This window comes from Adiantum capillus-veneris, chromosome 2 (assembly GCF_014529385.1).
Source record: "Adiantum capillus-veneris isolate H3 chromosome 2, ASM1452938v2, whole genome shotgun sequence".
NCBI lineage: Eukaryota > Viridiplantae > Streptophyta > Polypodiopsida > Polypodiales > Pteridaceae > Adiantum > Adiantum capillus-veneris.
The window spans coordinates 146979702-146994442 of NC_140932.1; positions in this window are offsets into that span (position 1 = coordinate 146979702).

Below are 14741 nucleotides of genomic sequence, written 5' to 3' on the forward strand. Positions count from 1 at the left end.
TTATCAACCTCTGGTTGTTTCATGTAGACATCTTCATCTAGATCCCCGTAAAGAAATATTGTGCTCACATCCATTTGGACAAGTTCCATGTCTTCGATAGCAACCAAGCCAAGCACCATGTGGAGTGTAGTCATCTTGACTATTGGAGAGAAAATATAATCAAAATCCACACCTTTTTGCTGCTTGAAACCCTTGGCAACTAGACGAGCCTTGTACCTAGGCTCAGGATATTTTGATGTATACTTCTTCTTGTATACCCACTTGCAAGGTAAAGCATTTTTGCCTTTTGGTAATTCAAGCAAATCCCACGTCTCATTAGCCACAATCAAATTGTATTTTGATTGCATAGCCTAGTCGCACTTAACACTATCGTCCATTTGTATAGCTTCTTTGTAGCAGGTTGGCTCTCCACTCTCACTGAACAAAATGTGGTGTATACCTGGCTCAAACCACTTGGGTGCATGTATAGAGCGTCTCAGTGTGCCTGACTGCTGAGGAGGACTCTGCTCTCTCGGAAGCAATAGTAGTATCTTACACTTGAGGATTAGGTGCAACACTATTGAATTGAGTTGTTTTGGAGGCTACATCCTCAAAATGAACGCATTTGTATTCAACTTCTTTAATGGGCTTCTTGTCCATTTTTTATTCATTGAAAATCACATGTGAGCTACAAATGACTTTATTGGATTCTGGGTGCCAGAGATGATAGCCCATCTCTCCGTTTGCACCATAGCCAATAAAAATGCATTTGTGTGACCTGGGATCTAACTTGCGACAAAGTTCTTTGTGCACATGTGCATATGCCTCACATCCAAACACACGTAAATGCTCATACCTTGGTGTTTTCCAAGTCCATAATTCTTCTAATTCAAAGGAGAACTAGGTGACCTGTTGATTATGTGCACTCATGTTAGAACAACTTCCCCGCAAAACTCTAAACTAAGCTTTGCCATAGACATCATAGAGATAACTCGCTCTTGAATCGTGCGATTCATTCTTTTAGCTATCCCATTTTGTGGAGGTGTATATGGAGCAGTAAACTACCAACAAATGCCTCTTTGATTGCAAAAATCCTTAAACTTCGTGGAGACGTATTCTCCTCCATTGTCCGTGCAAAAAACTTTGAGCTTTTTTCCTGATTGGTTCTCAACCAAGCAAGGAATTTCTAGAACGTAGAAAATACCTCTTCCTTACACTTAAGGAGATACACCCACACCTTTCTGGTAGAATCATATATGAACGTGAGAAAGTAGTGCCCCCCCTAGAGTTTTATGTGGCATTGGACCACATAAATCACTATGCACTAAGTTTAGGGATTTGCCTAGTTTCTTGTTCAATGGCCAAGATGTTAACCTAGTATGTTTCCCGTATAGACAATGCTCACACAATGGAAAGTCTATGTAATCTAACACAGATAAGTAGCCAAAACACTGAAGTGTTTTCATTCCCTTTTGGTTAATATGCCCCAGTCGGCTATGCCACAACTCAGTAGATGGTAGCTTGGCAATATAGATAGAGTGTTCGTCAACACTCAAAACAAACATAGAGTACATGGATTCTTTTTTACGACCTTTCATTATGACAAGGTTGTTCTTGCGGATCAACCAAGAAGGATTACCAAAAACTGTAGTTTAGCCAAGATCATCCAATTGCCCTATAGAAAGCAAGCTCTTTGTAAGCTTGGGCACATGTCTGACATTTTGCAACTCAAAAGTAGTGCCACTACGCATGTAGAGTTTCACATCACCAATGCCAATAATGTCAAGCTCATAGGAATCACCAAGCTTGACTATGCCATGCATGGATGCATAAGAGGAAAACCACTCTCTATGCGGTGTGACATGAAAACTTGCACCAGAATCGAGAATGTGCATAACCCTCATCATGTGCAACCAAAGCATCTAGAGTGAGATCTGAAGTGAAAATGAGAACATCTGAGGGATTTTTTGTCACCTTTGTATGAATCTCTATTGGCTTAATGTTCATCATTGGAGGAGGAGCATCCTCTAGTGCAGCGGTAGGTATGGGAGACTCAACCACATTGAGCTCCTCAATCTTTACTGTACTTTTGCCTTTGCCAAAATTATCCTTTTGCATGTTTTTTTAATATCTTAGGAAACTACGACAATCCTTTTTATAATGACCCTTTTTGTGACAATAGTAACACTCGCCATTTCTGGTATTGCGGTCTCTACTTGAGTTCCTCTATCTGTTCGGACTACGAGGATCTCGCTCTCTACTTTTGCTTTTGTATTTGTTCCTGCACAGCCTCTTGCCTTCCTTGGATTTCTAGCCATATATGCATCTCTATGACCAACACCATCGAGAGATTTACGTCAAATTTATTCAGTGAGCAACACATATGTGATAGAATTGAACACTAACTTGCCATTCGGAGCCAATCGCTAATGATTGTGCAAAAGATATCCCATGAAGTGGGTAGAGAGCATAACAAGAATATAGACTTGAGTTTGTCATCAAACTCCTTAAAGCACTGAGATGTCTCTCTATACCTCAAGGCATACATAGCACCCCAATCTACTAGAATTCACCTTCAAAACTCTCAACAAACACAAGCAAGCCACCGCCTGCATTCACATCGACCTGTAAACATACACACACTCAGCTAGCCACGCACTTCACATCCCATTTTGAGCCACACACTGCTTTTGCACACAAAACCACTCTCTCACTTCCATTCCGCACACAAAAACGGGGTGTTAGGGGCACACATTCGCACAAGCACCGCACACACAAGTAAAAGGACCATAGAAGGAGGCAAGGGGGAAACAACATGAGAGAAACACCATGGAAGCTTCACCACTGCTCAAAATTCCATGTACAACTTGACTACAATAAATGGCACACCCATATGGTTGTCGGCGGACAAGAAAACACACACTTGGGGCTTTGCAAGCACACACCTTTGCACAAAAAACCCACCCAGGAACTCACACACACTCTTTATGGCTCTCTGCAGGCTCCCAAAATACCTCTTGAGCAAAAGCCTGCTGGGCAAAAAGCATTAAAAATGTTCCAATTTTGGCTTATATAAGAGGCATGCTCTCATTTCGGGCATGTGGTGTCTCGTTGGTCCACCTTGCATCTCAATTGGGCAACTATTGAAAGGTAGCTACTCTCTTGCATCTTCTCTTTAGTTGCCTAGGTATTTTTTATTTTTTATTTTTTATTTTACTCTCTCTTTTTCACCTTGGAACTTACCCCTTGACTTTACCTCGAACTACCTCCTGGACTTGCTTGTCTACCCTCTTTGAATGGCCCTTAGCTTTCCCACTTGGAGTTTGAATTTCCCAACTCCTATTCTTTGCACCCTTCGGGACTCAATGCTCTCTCTCTCACAAACTCACTTCAAGCTCAGGGAGGCACTAGCGATGTCATTGCCCTAACCCTTCGTCTTCAAAAACCTAGCCTTTAAAGGGCACCGTGGGAACCTTCTCTTATAGAGTTCCACGTCAACACCATCATGGATGTGGATGCCACCATCCTCAATTGCCAGCACGTCACAACCGACCCCAAAATTCCCTCTAGCACCGTTGTGCGGCAAACGGGCCACAATCCCCACCTATGCAGCGTCGAGAGGCTCATGCCATCACCACACAGAGCAAGAGAGCTCTCCCTTCCTCTTCACATACCTTCAAAGGCTCACACTCTTGCCTATATAGGCCGGTCCCCTCACTCGTGCCATTGCATACAGGACTAAAACCTGCCACGTGGCACTGCAAAAAGACCTCCCCCAAAAGCCCTCAAAAATTCCTCAAGAACTCATTAAAAAACTTATTTTCTCCCTCAACTTCAGTGCTTCACCATCTGCTCCTGAAGAATTCAATGCTCAAGGTGAAAACTCCACATCGTTGCCTTGGTTTTCGGCTTTGATTCTCCTCATGCTTGCATTTTGATTTTCCGGGACCCCTTCCCAAGGCCGTCCAAATTTTCGAAATCAATATGGCACCACGACGTCGGGAACAAACACCAACTTCCATCTCAAATATCTACCTGATTCGAAGTTTGCAGTGACTTCTTGTGGCCTGCCCTTGATACATATAGCACATACAACCCTAGAAAGGACTTGAAAACACAAGATGGCATGCATATCGAGGTGGCCTAAGTGACACATACCTAGCCCTCGTCGATGAATCTTCAACCGGCCATAACTTGTAATCTTGAGCTCCAATCTGCAATCCAAAAATTCCAGCATGGTCCACAACATGAGCAATCATAGCCACTCATATACACTTTGGCCATCTGTTTCAAGCTTCCATACCTATCCAGGATCTACAAAACCTTCCAGATTCAAACTTAAATATCTTGCACTCTAGGGCTCTGTTTGGAGAGCCATCTGGACCAACACAGCATGTGGAACTTCACATTCTAGAGCACTGACTCGAAATCTTGGTCACCTTCACGTGTCATCCTAACTAGACTATTTTGGAGCCTTGTGGCCTAAAAAGCCTCATCAAGCATACACTTCCACTAGCACTCGCTTGCCCAGGTCTTCCACATTGGACTTAGTTCTTTTTCTTGCACCTACTAGCATCCACATCTTGGCATAGAGCACTTCCCTACACAGACCAACTTTGGTTGCACCATCATTGCCCATCCCCTAGTTGAACATTTATGTTCAGCCACACACAAGCTTATTGAACTAAAAAACTGCCACACTAAAGAAAACACTTTGTACAACACAAAACCACCTACCATATGTACAAAACCTAGCACTTACTACCTACCATCATTGCTCAAGCGGTTTTTCGAACCCCCTACATTATAGCATAGCTTCCTCTTGGGTCAAACACCTTGCACTGGTCTCTTCCATCCACCTGTAGCAACTTTGCACAATGCCACACCAAGGCCCATAACCAACCACACACCCAAACTGCCAACAACATACCTCTACCACTCCAAGCACCCATTGGCACACTGCCCACTTCAAACCAAGAATCACCAAACATACCATTGTTTTCATCAATCAAGGACATACATGGCCCACCCTCCCAACCATGCAAAGTGAGATCCTCCTCTAGTAAGTCATGTACTTGCTCAGCGGGGCCGATTGCACAGCTGCTCCTATCAGTATTCCCTTCAACCATTACTCACAAACCTTCTTAGAAAGCTTGGACACCACCTATGAATCTACATCACCTGTCATAGAGCACATACATGGCCCACCCTCCCAAACATGTAAAGTGAGATCCTCCTCCAGTAAGTCCTATACTTGCTCAATAGCCCATTGCTCAGCTGCTCCTATCAGTATTCCCTTCAACCATGACTCACAAACCTTTTTAGAAAGCTTGGACACCACTTGTGAAGCTGCATCACCTGTCATAGAACGCATCTGCTACACGGGAAGTTCCTCTATCTTTGGTTCCATGCTTGCCTTCTCACTTGCCATGCACTCAATTCCAGCATCACTTAGCTCTTCCTCATCAACTGGCCCTTCAAGGTTGATTAGCACCACGTGCTTATCAGCTTCAATTACCTGCTCTTCAAGAACCTCTTCTACCACTGCATCATGTTCCATCAAGGAAGAGAGAAACTTGTTCTCTATTGCATTATCCAACCATCCCTTTTCCATAAGCAAGGCTGCTTCCTCCCTTTTGGAAACACTTTGTACTTGTTGCACCTTCAAAGCACATTCCACTACCACTTTGACCAACATGGCCATTACCATGGCACCACACATCAAATTCACCTGCATATCATCATTGTAGGCCTAGACTGCTCTACTTCGTCTTCATCAGGCATCTTGGCTTGCACTTCATCCTACTCCTTGCACACATTCACTGCCTCTCCACTCACATTCAAGAGGTCAAACTCATTGTGAGGTCCCTTCCCCTTGTCTAGAGGAGCGGAGTACCTTTGATAGGTCTCCAATCCTGAGAAGGAAAAACCAACGGACATTGCCTTAGCTACTACGTAGCCACGGGCATGAACCGTTAGTGAAGGATTGGTCCTATCTCGTTATGGCGGAGCGTGACCACCATAACCCTATCTAAAAACTATCTATAATCAATTATACCTAAAAGTATAAATCTTAGAGTGACCAACCTGTGCGCTTTTTTCCCCATGTTTTAGAAGCATAGCCGCCAAGGTTTGTCTCTTTTAAGATTTATGACTTTAAAAAAAAAAAACAATTTCTAGCGTTGGAAAGTTACTCGACTCATCGGGTTCACCCGTCCATAGAATGATACCGTCGGGGTATCATTCTCCCACTTTCCACACCACACTCACCCTTCTTTTGTTATCTAATTACTACCACACTATTTAAACATACATGTTCCTTTACTTTATTTATGATACCGGTTCGTTAAAACAGCCCTTCAAATAGTATTACAAACAATAGTCAAACAAGAAGTCGTCCAATTTTAAACCAACAACCCTTGGATTAGGTTCACTCAAGAATCTCTACTGACGCTATTATGTCCGATCGGTGTATACATTATTTATAAAAACCCTTGTCCTCATGAGCGTCCCATACCGCTCGACAAGTACTCGTTGTGCTAATCTGGACGTACTCCCGCCACAGCAACAACGGTGCCAATCTGGGCGTCATCCTCACTCCACGGCAAAACGAAACTGCAGTATCCAGCTGGGCTAATCTGGGTGTACTCCCACCACAGCATCAGCGGTGTCATCCTGGGCATCAACAACGATGCCAATCTCGGCGTCATCCTCACTCCACGGCAAAACAAAACTGCAGTATCCAGCTGGGCTAATCTGGGTGTACTCCCACCACAGCATCAGTGGTGCCATCCTGGGCGTCATCTCATGCCTCGGCAAACTGCCACATAATACCAGCGCTAATAAGTAGAGAAACTTGAGAGAAACCATACCGAAGGTTTTGGACAAACATTCTTTCCTATAGCAACCAGTTTAACCAGACAATCTTTCCTACTTGTCAAACATATGCCGAGTTTCTTGGGGTTAAGCCCCGTGGTTTCGGTCCGTGTTTTCTTTTTATAAGGTAAATATCATATTTCTATGGTTTCGTATATGCAATGATGCATAACTTGAACTGCAATACTAACCTGTACCATAGCTCCGATTGGTCCGATTGGTGGAGACATAACATGTTCCGCAGGAGTTCCACTGTTACTTGTACCAGCTTCATGATCATTAGCGCCTTGGGTTCGAGCACGCTTTGGAGCCATTTTTTTGTACTACACTTATGTTATACACTTAGAACTTTAAATTGGTCAATTTTCCTAGTAATCTCTTGTTTCCAAAGAGAGTCTGTAATTTGAACCCTCGCCAACTCGGATTCACACTTAGTGTTGTTGTTCTACATCTAATTTCTATACATCAAATATTGCTAATCGTGATTAATCAAAAATTAAGTGTGTAAACTATGAGTGAAAGTTTAGGAATGCATTATTTTTATGCTTCACATTTCTAACCCAATTCTAACTTCAATTTCTATAGTTCAACTAAATCAATTTTTAGTACTATTTATAATTCTACTTAATCTAATTGACAATAAAATTGGTGAATGAGAATTTCATCATGTATAATAAGAATATGATGAGTTTTCTTATGTATTAACTTTCAATTAACTATGCATAAGTTAATAGTGAAGATGTACTAACTAGAGAGAGTAGATATACTTAGAGAGATTAAAGTAAGAGAAAACATACACACACATCTTTTCTAAAGTTAATTGAATCTTACTAATCCATTAGAAAGATTAGAGTAAAAGAGAACACACACACATCCTTTTCTAAAGCTAATTGAATCGCACCAATCTATTAGAGAGATTAGAGTAAGAGATAGCACACACACACACACACACACACATATCCTTCTTAAAACTAATTGAATCTTACTAATCTATTAGAGAAATTAGAGTAAGAGATAGCACACACACACACATATCCTTAATTGAATCTTACTAATCTATTAGAGAGATTAGAGTAAAAGATAGCACACACACACACATATCCTTCTTAAAACTAATTGAATCTTACTAATCTATTAGAAAGATGAGAGTAAGAGATAGCACACACACACACATAGCTAATTGAATCTTACTAATCTATTAGAGAGATTAGAGTAAGAGATAGCACACATACATCATTCCTAAAGTTAATTGAATGCTTAATTAATACGCACCTTATTAATCCATTAGAGTTTTTGCTCTCTTAGTGGTTTGTGGACGCCTTCTCTCTAAGAGAAGTGGCAGCACTTCGTGAGCACTATAGAGGCAATCTCTATGTCTAAAGTGTGAGCATGGATTCTCTATTTATAGCAGAAAAGAAAAAGTTCAACTTTTTTTTCCCAAAAATCATACCCACGTTTTTGGTGCCCTTGTGGTACCCATCAACTTGACCACTTTGTCATTATCATCAAAAGATAAGGCCACACAGCCCCCCCTCATTAAGATTAGTCAAGACTAGCCTCTCCTTTTCATGTGACAGTGTGTCCCACTTTGTCCCCTCCTATGTGAGTCCAGGTGAGTCCATGTGCCTTCATTTGTCATCCCTGTGTATTCTTTTGTCTTTATAATTATTTTATTTATTTCCTTAATGATAATTTACTTTACATTTTTAAGTTAAACTTTACAGTCTTATAACTTTACAGTAGTAAAAGAAAATTCTACAATCAGTATAACTAAGTCTTACAATAAGTTAATTAGTGATTCATATAGCTAAACATGTCAAAATTTTGTAGCGTAAATTTTAAATTCTAAATTTTCTCAACCGACGATTCATAATTTGAACTCGAATATCTTAAATAATGAGTGATGGTTAAAAAAATTTCAAATGCGTAATAGAACTTGTGTGAAATTTGAAAGTAGAGACCTTATACTCATCTTACCTAGATTGAGACGGCTTGGTCTCCCAACTAGCGTCGGTATCCATAGAGCTGCTATCACTCGGCTCAACATCTTCTTCAATCTCAACCTTACGAAGCTCCTCTAGCTTCACAACTTATTCAATCTTGTCTGCAAACCGCACTCTTTGACCTTTACCACACCTCAATGGAGATTCTACAGCCACACTTTATCTTGGTAGCACCTCCTTTGCCCGATCTGGAACCAAATGCACATCCTCCACAATTGCAACCGCTCTAGCCGGCATCTTCCGCATAGGAACCATCTTGTCTCTTTGTAACCATAGAACCGGTGGTTCTTCTTGCATAGGCACCTCTCTTTGCACCAACCTTGTCTTGGCTACCACCACATCAACCTCCTTCAGCATCACTGCACTTGGAAAACCCCCCCTAGCTTCGTGTTTTTTCAAAATATTTTTGGTCCGCCCTTTTGCTAGAGCTAATGCTTCTTCATACAACATTGGGCCATCTACCTTGACTTTTACACGCACTTCCTCATGCAGGCAGTCCACGAATTTGCTCAACTATAAAAAACCAACATTCTTTGCAGCAATTACCTTCATTAACTTCCCCCAAAGGACTCCCAACTCCCATATGAACGCTTGAAAATCCACTTCCAATATTTGCTTCAATTCGTCAAGCTTTCTCTTCACCTCATCGAGCTGCACATCCGCTACATATCTTCTTCCAAAAGCCGCCTCTAGGGCTTCACAATCCGCCTTTTCTTCATCACAAAGGCCATTGAACCATAGCCTCACTTTATCGCGAACCAGGAATGGGAACACTTGCACCACATATTCTTCTCTTGATAAACCTCTTTCCAACAAGAAGAATCCATAATCTTGAAGCCAGGTTTACACATTCTCAACCCTAGTGAAATCTAGACCATGCCATCTCTGGAAACACCTGCACTTCAAAGGCCGCATCTTTGGCATCACCAAAGTCACCGCTTACACTTCACCTAGGAGAATCATACGCTCTTCCATGGGGGCACCATAAGATGGAGAGGGTGAATGCAAGAACACACCTGGAACACAAACCAATTGCCCCTCTATACCTCAAGGCATACACAACACAAGCAAAAATGCATGCAAAAGAGCTATAAGCCAAAACTATGAATTTGATTGGTACCTCAGAAACACGGGCACATGTACCCATACATAGTACCTTGAGCTTGAAATTGAATATAAGCCACCCTTAATAGATTTACCAAGCACACCATCCATGGGAAGCATGCAACATCTATAAGAAGAAAAGCAAGCAGTGGATGCCAAAGATACGCTTAGATAGTGGCCAATTGACATACCAAAAGGAGTAACCAAGGAATATATGCTACATGAGCTCAAGGTTCTAGAATCCACAGTCCTACTAATGATCAAACCAAACAAGAAAATCAAGAATTTTGGCCATGAAATGCTCGCACTACCACTTATGAAGAAAGAGGCCAATCTATGGAAGAAGAAGTTATTGCCAACCTTAGAACTTAATGCTCATGGAAACTACAAAGTATTCTCAATTACCAAAGAGAAAGTGATGTTCATCTTGGAGAGCCAGCTGTTATGGCAAAAGAAGTGGTTCAAAAAGAAGCCCCAGGATGAGACCACTTACAAAATGCTCCCTGGCACCTACATATCAACCCAACCTATTGCCCCATATCAAGAAGGCCATCATGGGAGACGTATGCAATGTGGAAAAGCAGAAGACCATTGGTGCTCAACTACCCTATCATTGCCAAATTTTCACAAAACCACAATCCCACTAAAGATTACATTTTACATACACTCAAGGCTACCATCAAGCTTCTATGAGATGTACCAAACTTGACATGCCTAATGACTTGCAAGATTGCAAAGATGATTCTCACTTGTATTGAAGCCTTTGATGATATCAACAAATCAAAACACCCCTGGAAGTTTTTCTTGAAGGGATCAAAGGAATCAGTTGGAATCTAGAGATAGTGTCACCCTTAAATAACATATTCTTATGCACACATTCACCTACAAAGCGACTAGACTAGTGCCAAAAGTTTGTGGTGCACTACTACCCCTTGTCGCGGGCCATCGAGGGAGAAGATATTTACCTTGTCCATTGTATCCCATGTCATAGTGGCCAAGGGCTGATCCTAGTTTTTCTAATGCCACCAAAAACTTGGCACTTTGAGTCTCTGCATGAATACTCAGGTTGAGTATTCCAATTTCGCTTGGCTCCCTAGGTTTAGTACCCCACTCCCATTTTCCCTACTACCACCCATGGTGTCATGGCTTTTGAATTTTTTTTCCATAAGAAGTGTTTAAGAGTTTTCAAGAGTGCGTTCAACTTGCAATTAGACATATTCAGAATGGGGGAGAAGAAGAAAAATTAAGGGATCATGAACAAGCTGAAAACCTTTGCTCTAATGGGGAAGGGAAGAAGCACATAATCCCATCTTTCCATCTTGCTTTTGATTTTGTGTCTGATCCACTGAACACATTTTCTTGTCAAAGATACCCACCCTTAGTGGGGCTCCAAGGCGACAATTTCTCTCAACCACTCAATAGTGATGAATGAGTCGGTTTTTTGAGAGGGACATCAATCTCGACTTCTTGATACATGTTGCATTATGAGCTTGAGGTGGTGAAAAACATTTGTAAATGCTTCTTAGTGCTTCCAAGTGCATCTAAGAAGTTCCAAGTGCTATCAAGTGCTCTGAAGTGCATACAAGTGTGTCCAAGAGCTTAACAAGTAATTATAAGTTTCGCAAATTGTTCTTGTTAGTGTGGGACCCAACACTTCACAGTGCATTATATTTCTTGAGAGTACATGATAATGCTCAACAATGTTATAGATTACATGAAAATGATTTATAATGCTTGATAGTGTTTCTAAATAAGTCTTCTGTTTCACAGAGTTTCACAGAGAGACTTCTATATGCGGTTCTGGGAGGCTCATCCACCAGACATAAGCATCTCCATTAGATGTTTTGAGGGCCTAAATCCATACTTTGTATGTAAGTTAAAGGACCACAACAGTTGCTATTGTGAATACCATGTGCAGCTTGTATACTTCTAGGAATCCCTCAACTAGTTGCGCCATGTAAGATATGGGTTGCATGGCTAGTCATTCAATTGTAGTTCACCAAGTCAGTCCAATGTCCTTACTTGAAGGCAAATTGGGAAACTTCATTCAACACAAATACAAGTATAGATGCCAATCTCAACAAAACAAAGAGTGTTTGGATAAATTTCCTAATGATGTAGTTGTATCCGTGGTGGATTTTGCCAAGAATTAATCCTTCAAGGTGCAAAATGAGATTCAACAGTGACAATCTTGGTTCACATTTTGTACTTACATGATGCACTTGGTGCCATTCAGAAGATGACCCACTTCTACATCTTTGATGACAGAATCCATGACACTTTATTCATGCAGCACTTCTTTCTTCTACATAATGAGTAGCTGAAAGGTCAAGGATGCAATGTCAAACGACACAGGGTGTGGTGTGATGGTGCTACTTCATAATTCAAATCAAGGCATCCATTCTATTGTTTAGCTAAATACTTCAATTTGACATGTATTGAAATGATGCACAGCTTCTTTACGTCTGGCCATGGAAATAGCAAGCACAATGGGGCTGGTGTGGTTCTCAAAAGAATTCTCACATAGGAGCACTTGAAATTTTGGCAGATGGGTGTTACATAACCTTTAAGTGTATTCACATTACTCAATGAAACCCTCCAAAAAAATGTCCGTTGACACGAAAGACGGTCAATCATATCCTCAGGGAGGTAAAGCTCAATGATGTAGATAGAGACAATCAGTGGGATTGCATGTGGATCAAAGGGTATTGATCCTATCACTGCATCAATGGCTATTGTCAATCAGATATGCATGGGCTAAGGTGTAGACCACTATCCTGCTTTTTCCATGCATGCATGAAAGGTCAATGGACAAGATGTGTAAACAAAGACCACATCGAGGGGTGGAATACTTGCAAACACAACCTATAATCAATGATAAAAGTGATAGCAAAGCATCTAGTGATGAAGAGTTACTAGGAGCACCCATGTACGCTTGATGACATGAGTGATGCCTTGATGGTTGGCCAAAACTTTGCAGTGAATGCAAAAGATCCAATGACGACTTCTACCTCTTGAAGTGCACCAGCACCAAGCGCTTGACCATAAAATTTGAAAGGGGTGAATGGCATAACTGTATTCAAAAGACGCATTTGTCATTGAGGGACTTTTCTACAACAAGGTAAATGGGTGTGATGATACCTACATCCTTTTGGATAACATGCACCATACTTTTATCTACTCCCATCTGGTGCGATGCATTGGGTTTCCAACGTGCCTGGTGGAAGGTGAGCCTAATGTATATGAGTTGTCAAATGATGCATTTGAACAAATATATAATAGCATGCCCTCAAAGGAGAACTTGTAAGTTCTAAATTTGAAGCACTCCCCTAACACATTTATCTCTTTGATAGCAGTGTTTCCACCTTTGCACCACATATGAGTACTTTCAAAGCCACTTGGAGAGCATTGTGAATTGACAACCACTTAGTGATAACTTATAGTTCACTTGACAAGCACTGTCGGGTCACTTGACAAGTACTTTTGGACCACTTAAGTGGGAGCTTGGTGGCATGGCAATTAGCTACATAGGGCGTGTAGAGGCTACAGGGGGTCCTCTCTAGTTATCTTCCGCAAGATGGGAGCTTGAATATTTATCATTTTTTCAACATTATCCCCAACAATAGTGCAATTGCAAAGACTCATCTTTGGTATCAAAAGGGCACTCTTTGATAGTTTTTTCTCTATTAGCACTTTCTATCTACTTTATCACAAACTCGGCCACACCCTCTTTTAGGAAATTTTTCTAGTGGTCCTCATTCTGTGTTTCGAGTTCAAGAAGAATTACATAGCATGCAACATCATTAAAGTACATTTTATACAAGGAGTCATCTAGCACAAGTGTGTTTGACTTATTGAACTTTGGGAAGAGATGCAAGAAGGTATCGAGCTTTTTAAAGAACATTGGTCTGGGAGGATTATCAAAGGACCAACTGCTAGCATGGTTGGTGTTTTGTGAGAGCCATCCACTCAAGCATTTTTTGGTTTAAGGCACTTATCCATGGTAGACTCCAATTTCCATCCTACACATGAGGTCCACACAAACACCTCTACAACCTGACTCAACGCTAGCAAGAAAAACTCTGCATCCTGTCGTAAGTAGTATGTGATGTTTGCATCCTCAAAGACTGCAAAAAAGTACAACATTGAGACATCTAGAGGAATCCTTGACTTGCGTTTATCATTCATGCATGCAAGAACATTGTTGAAGTCAATAATGATTTCTAACTCTCGAGATTCATTGAAACGTCAAAATTGATAGTGTAGAGGGCAACGCTCAATGTGCTCTACCTCATAGTAGGTTGAATGGCCTTCAAACCAACCACTTGAATTTTAACTACACAATGGGATCTTGGTCTACCAACTAGTCTTGCTTGGTTGTCCTTGTTGTAGAAAATTGTTTAGGCCATTTTGTATTGATGTGCTATTGCAAGTTAAAAACAATATATTTACATAGAGTAGACTGTAATGTAGAGAAATGTAAAAAATTATAATTACGTCATACAAAAATTTTATATAAAAGTATGGTGGAGAGTAGACACTATGTCTTCCAAAAATGGAGAGTAGACACTATGTATGCAGATTCAAATGCTAACCTTTTACAAATAAAGGAAGCAGTATTAGAGGCTTTATCAAGTCCAATAATGAACCATCTCTCCTTAACTTCTGAAATGGAAGCTTTTAAATTAGGGGTAAGTCAGGTAGTATCAAAGCAAAGCCATTCTTGCGGCATAAGCCTAACTTTATTCCAAAAAATATTTTTTAGCGTAGAGGTAAGTA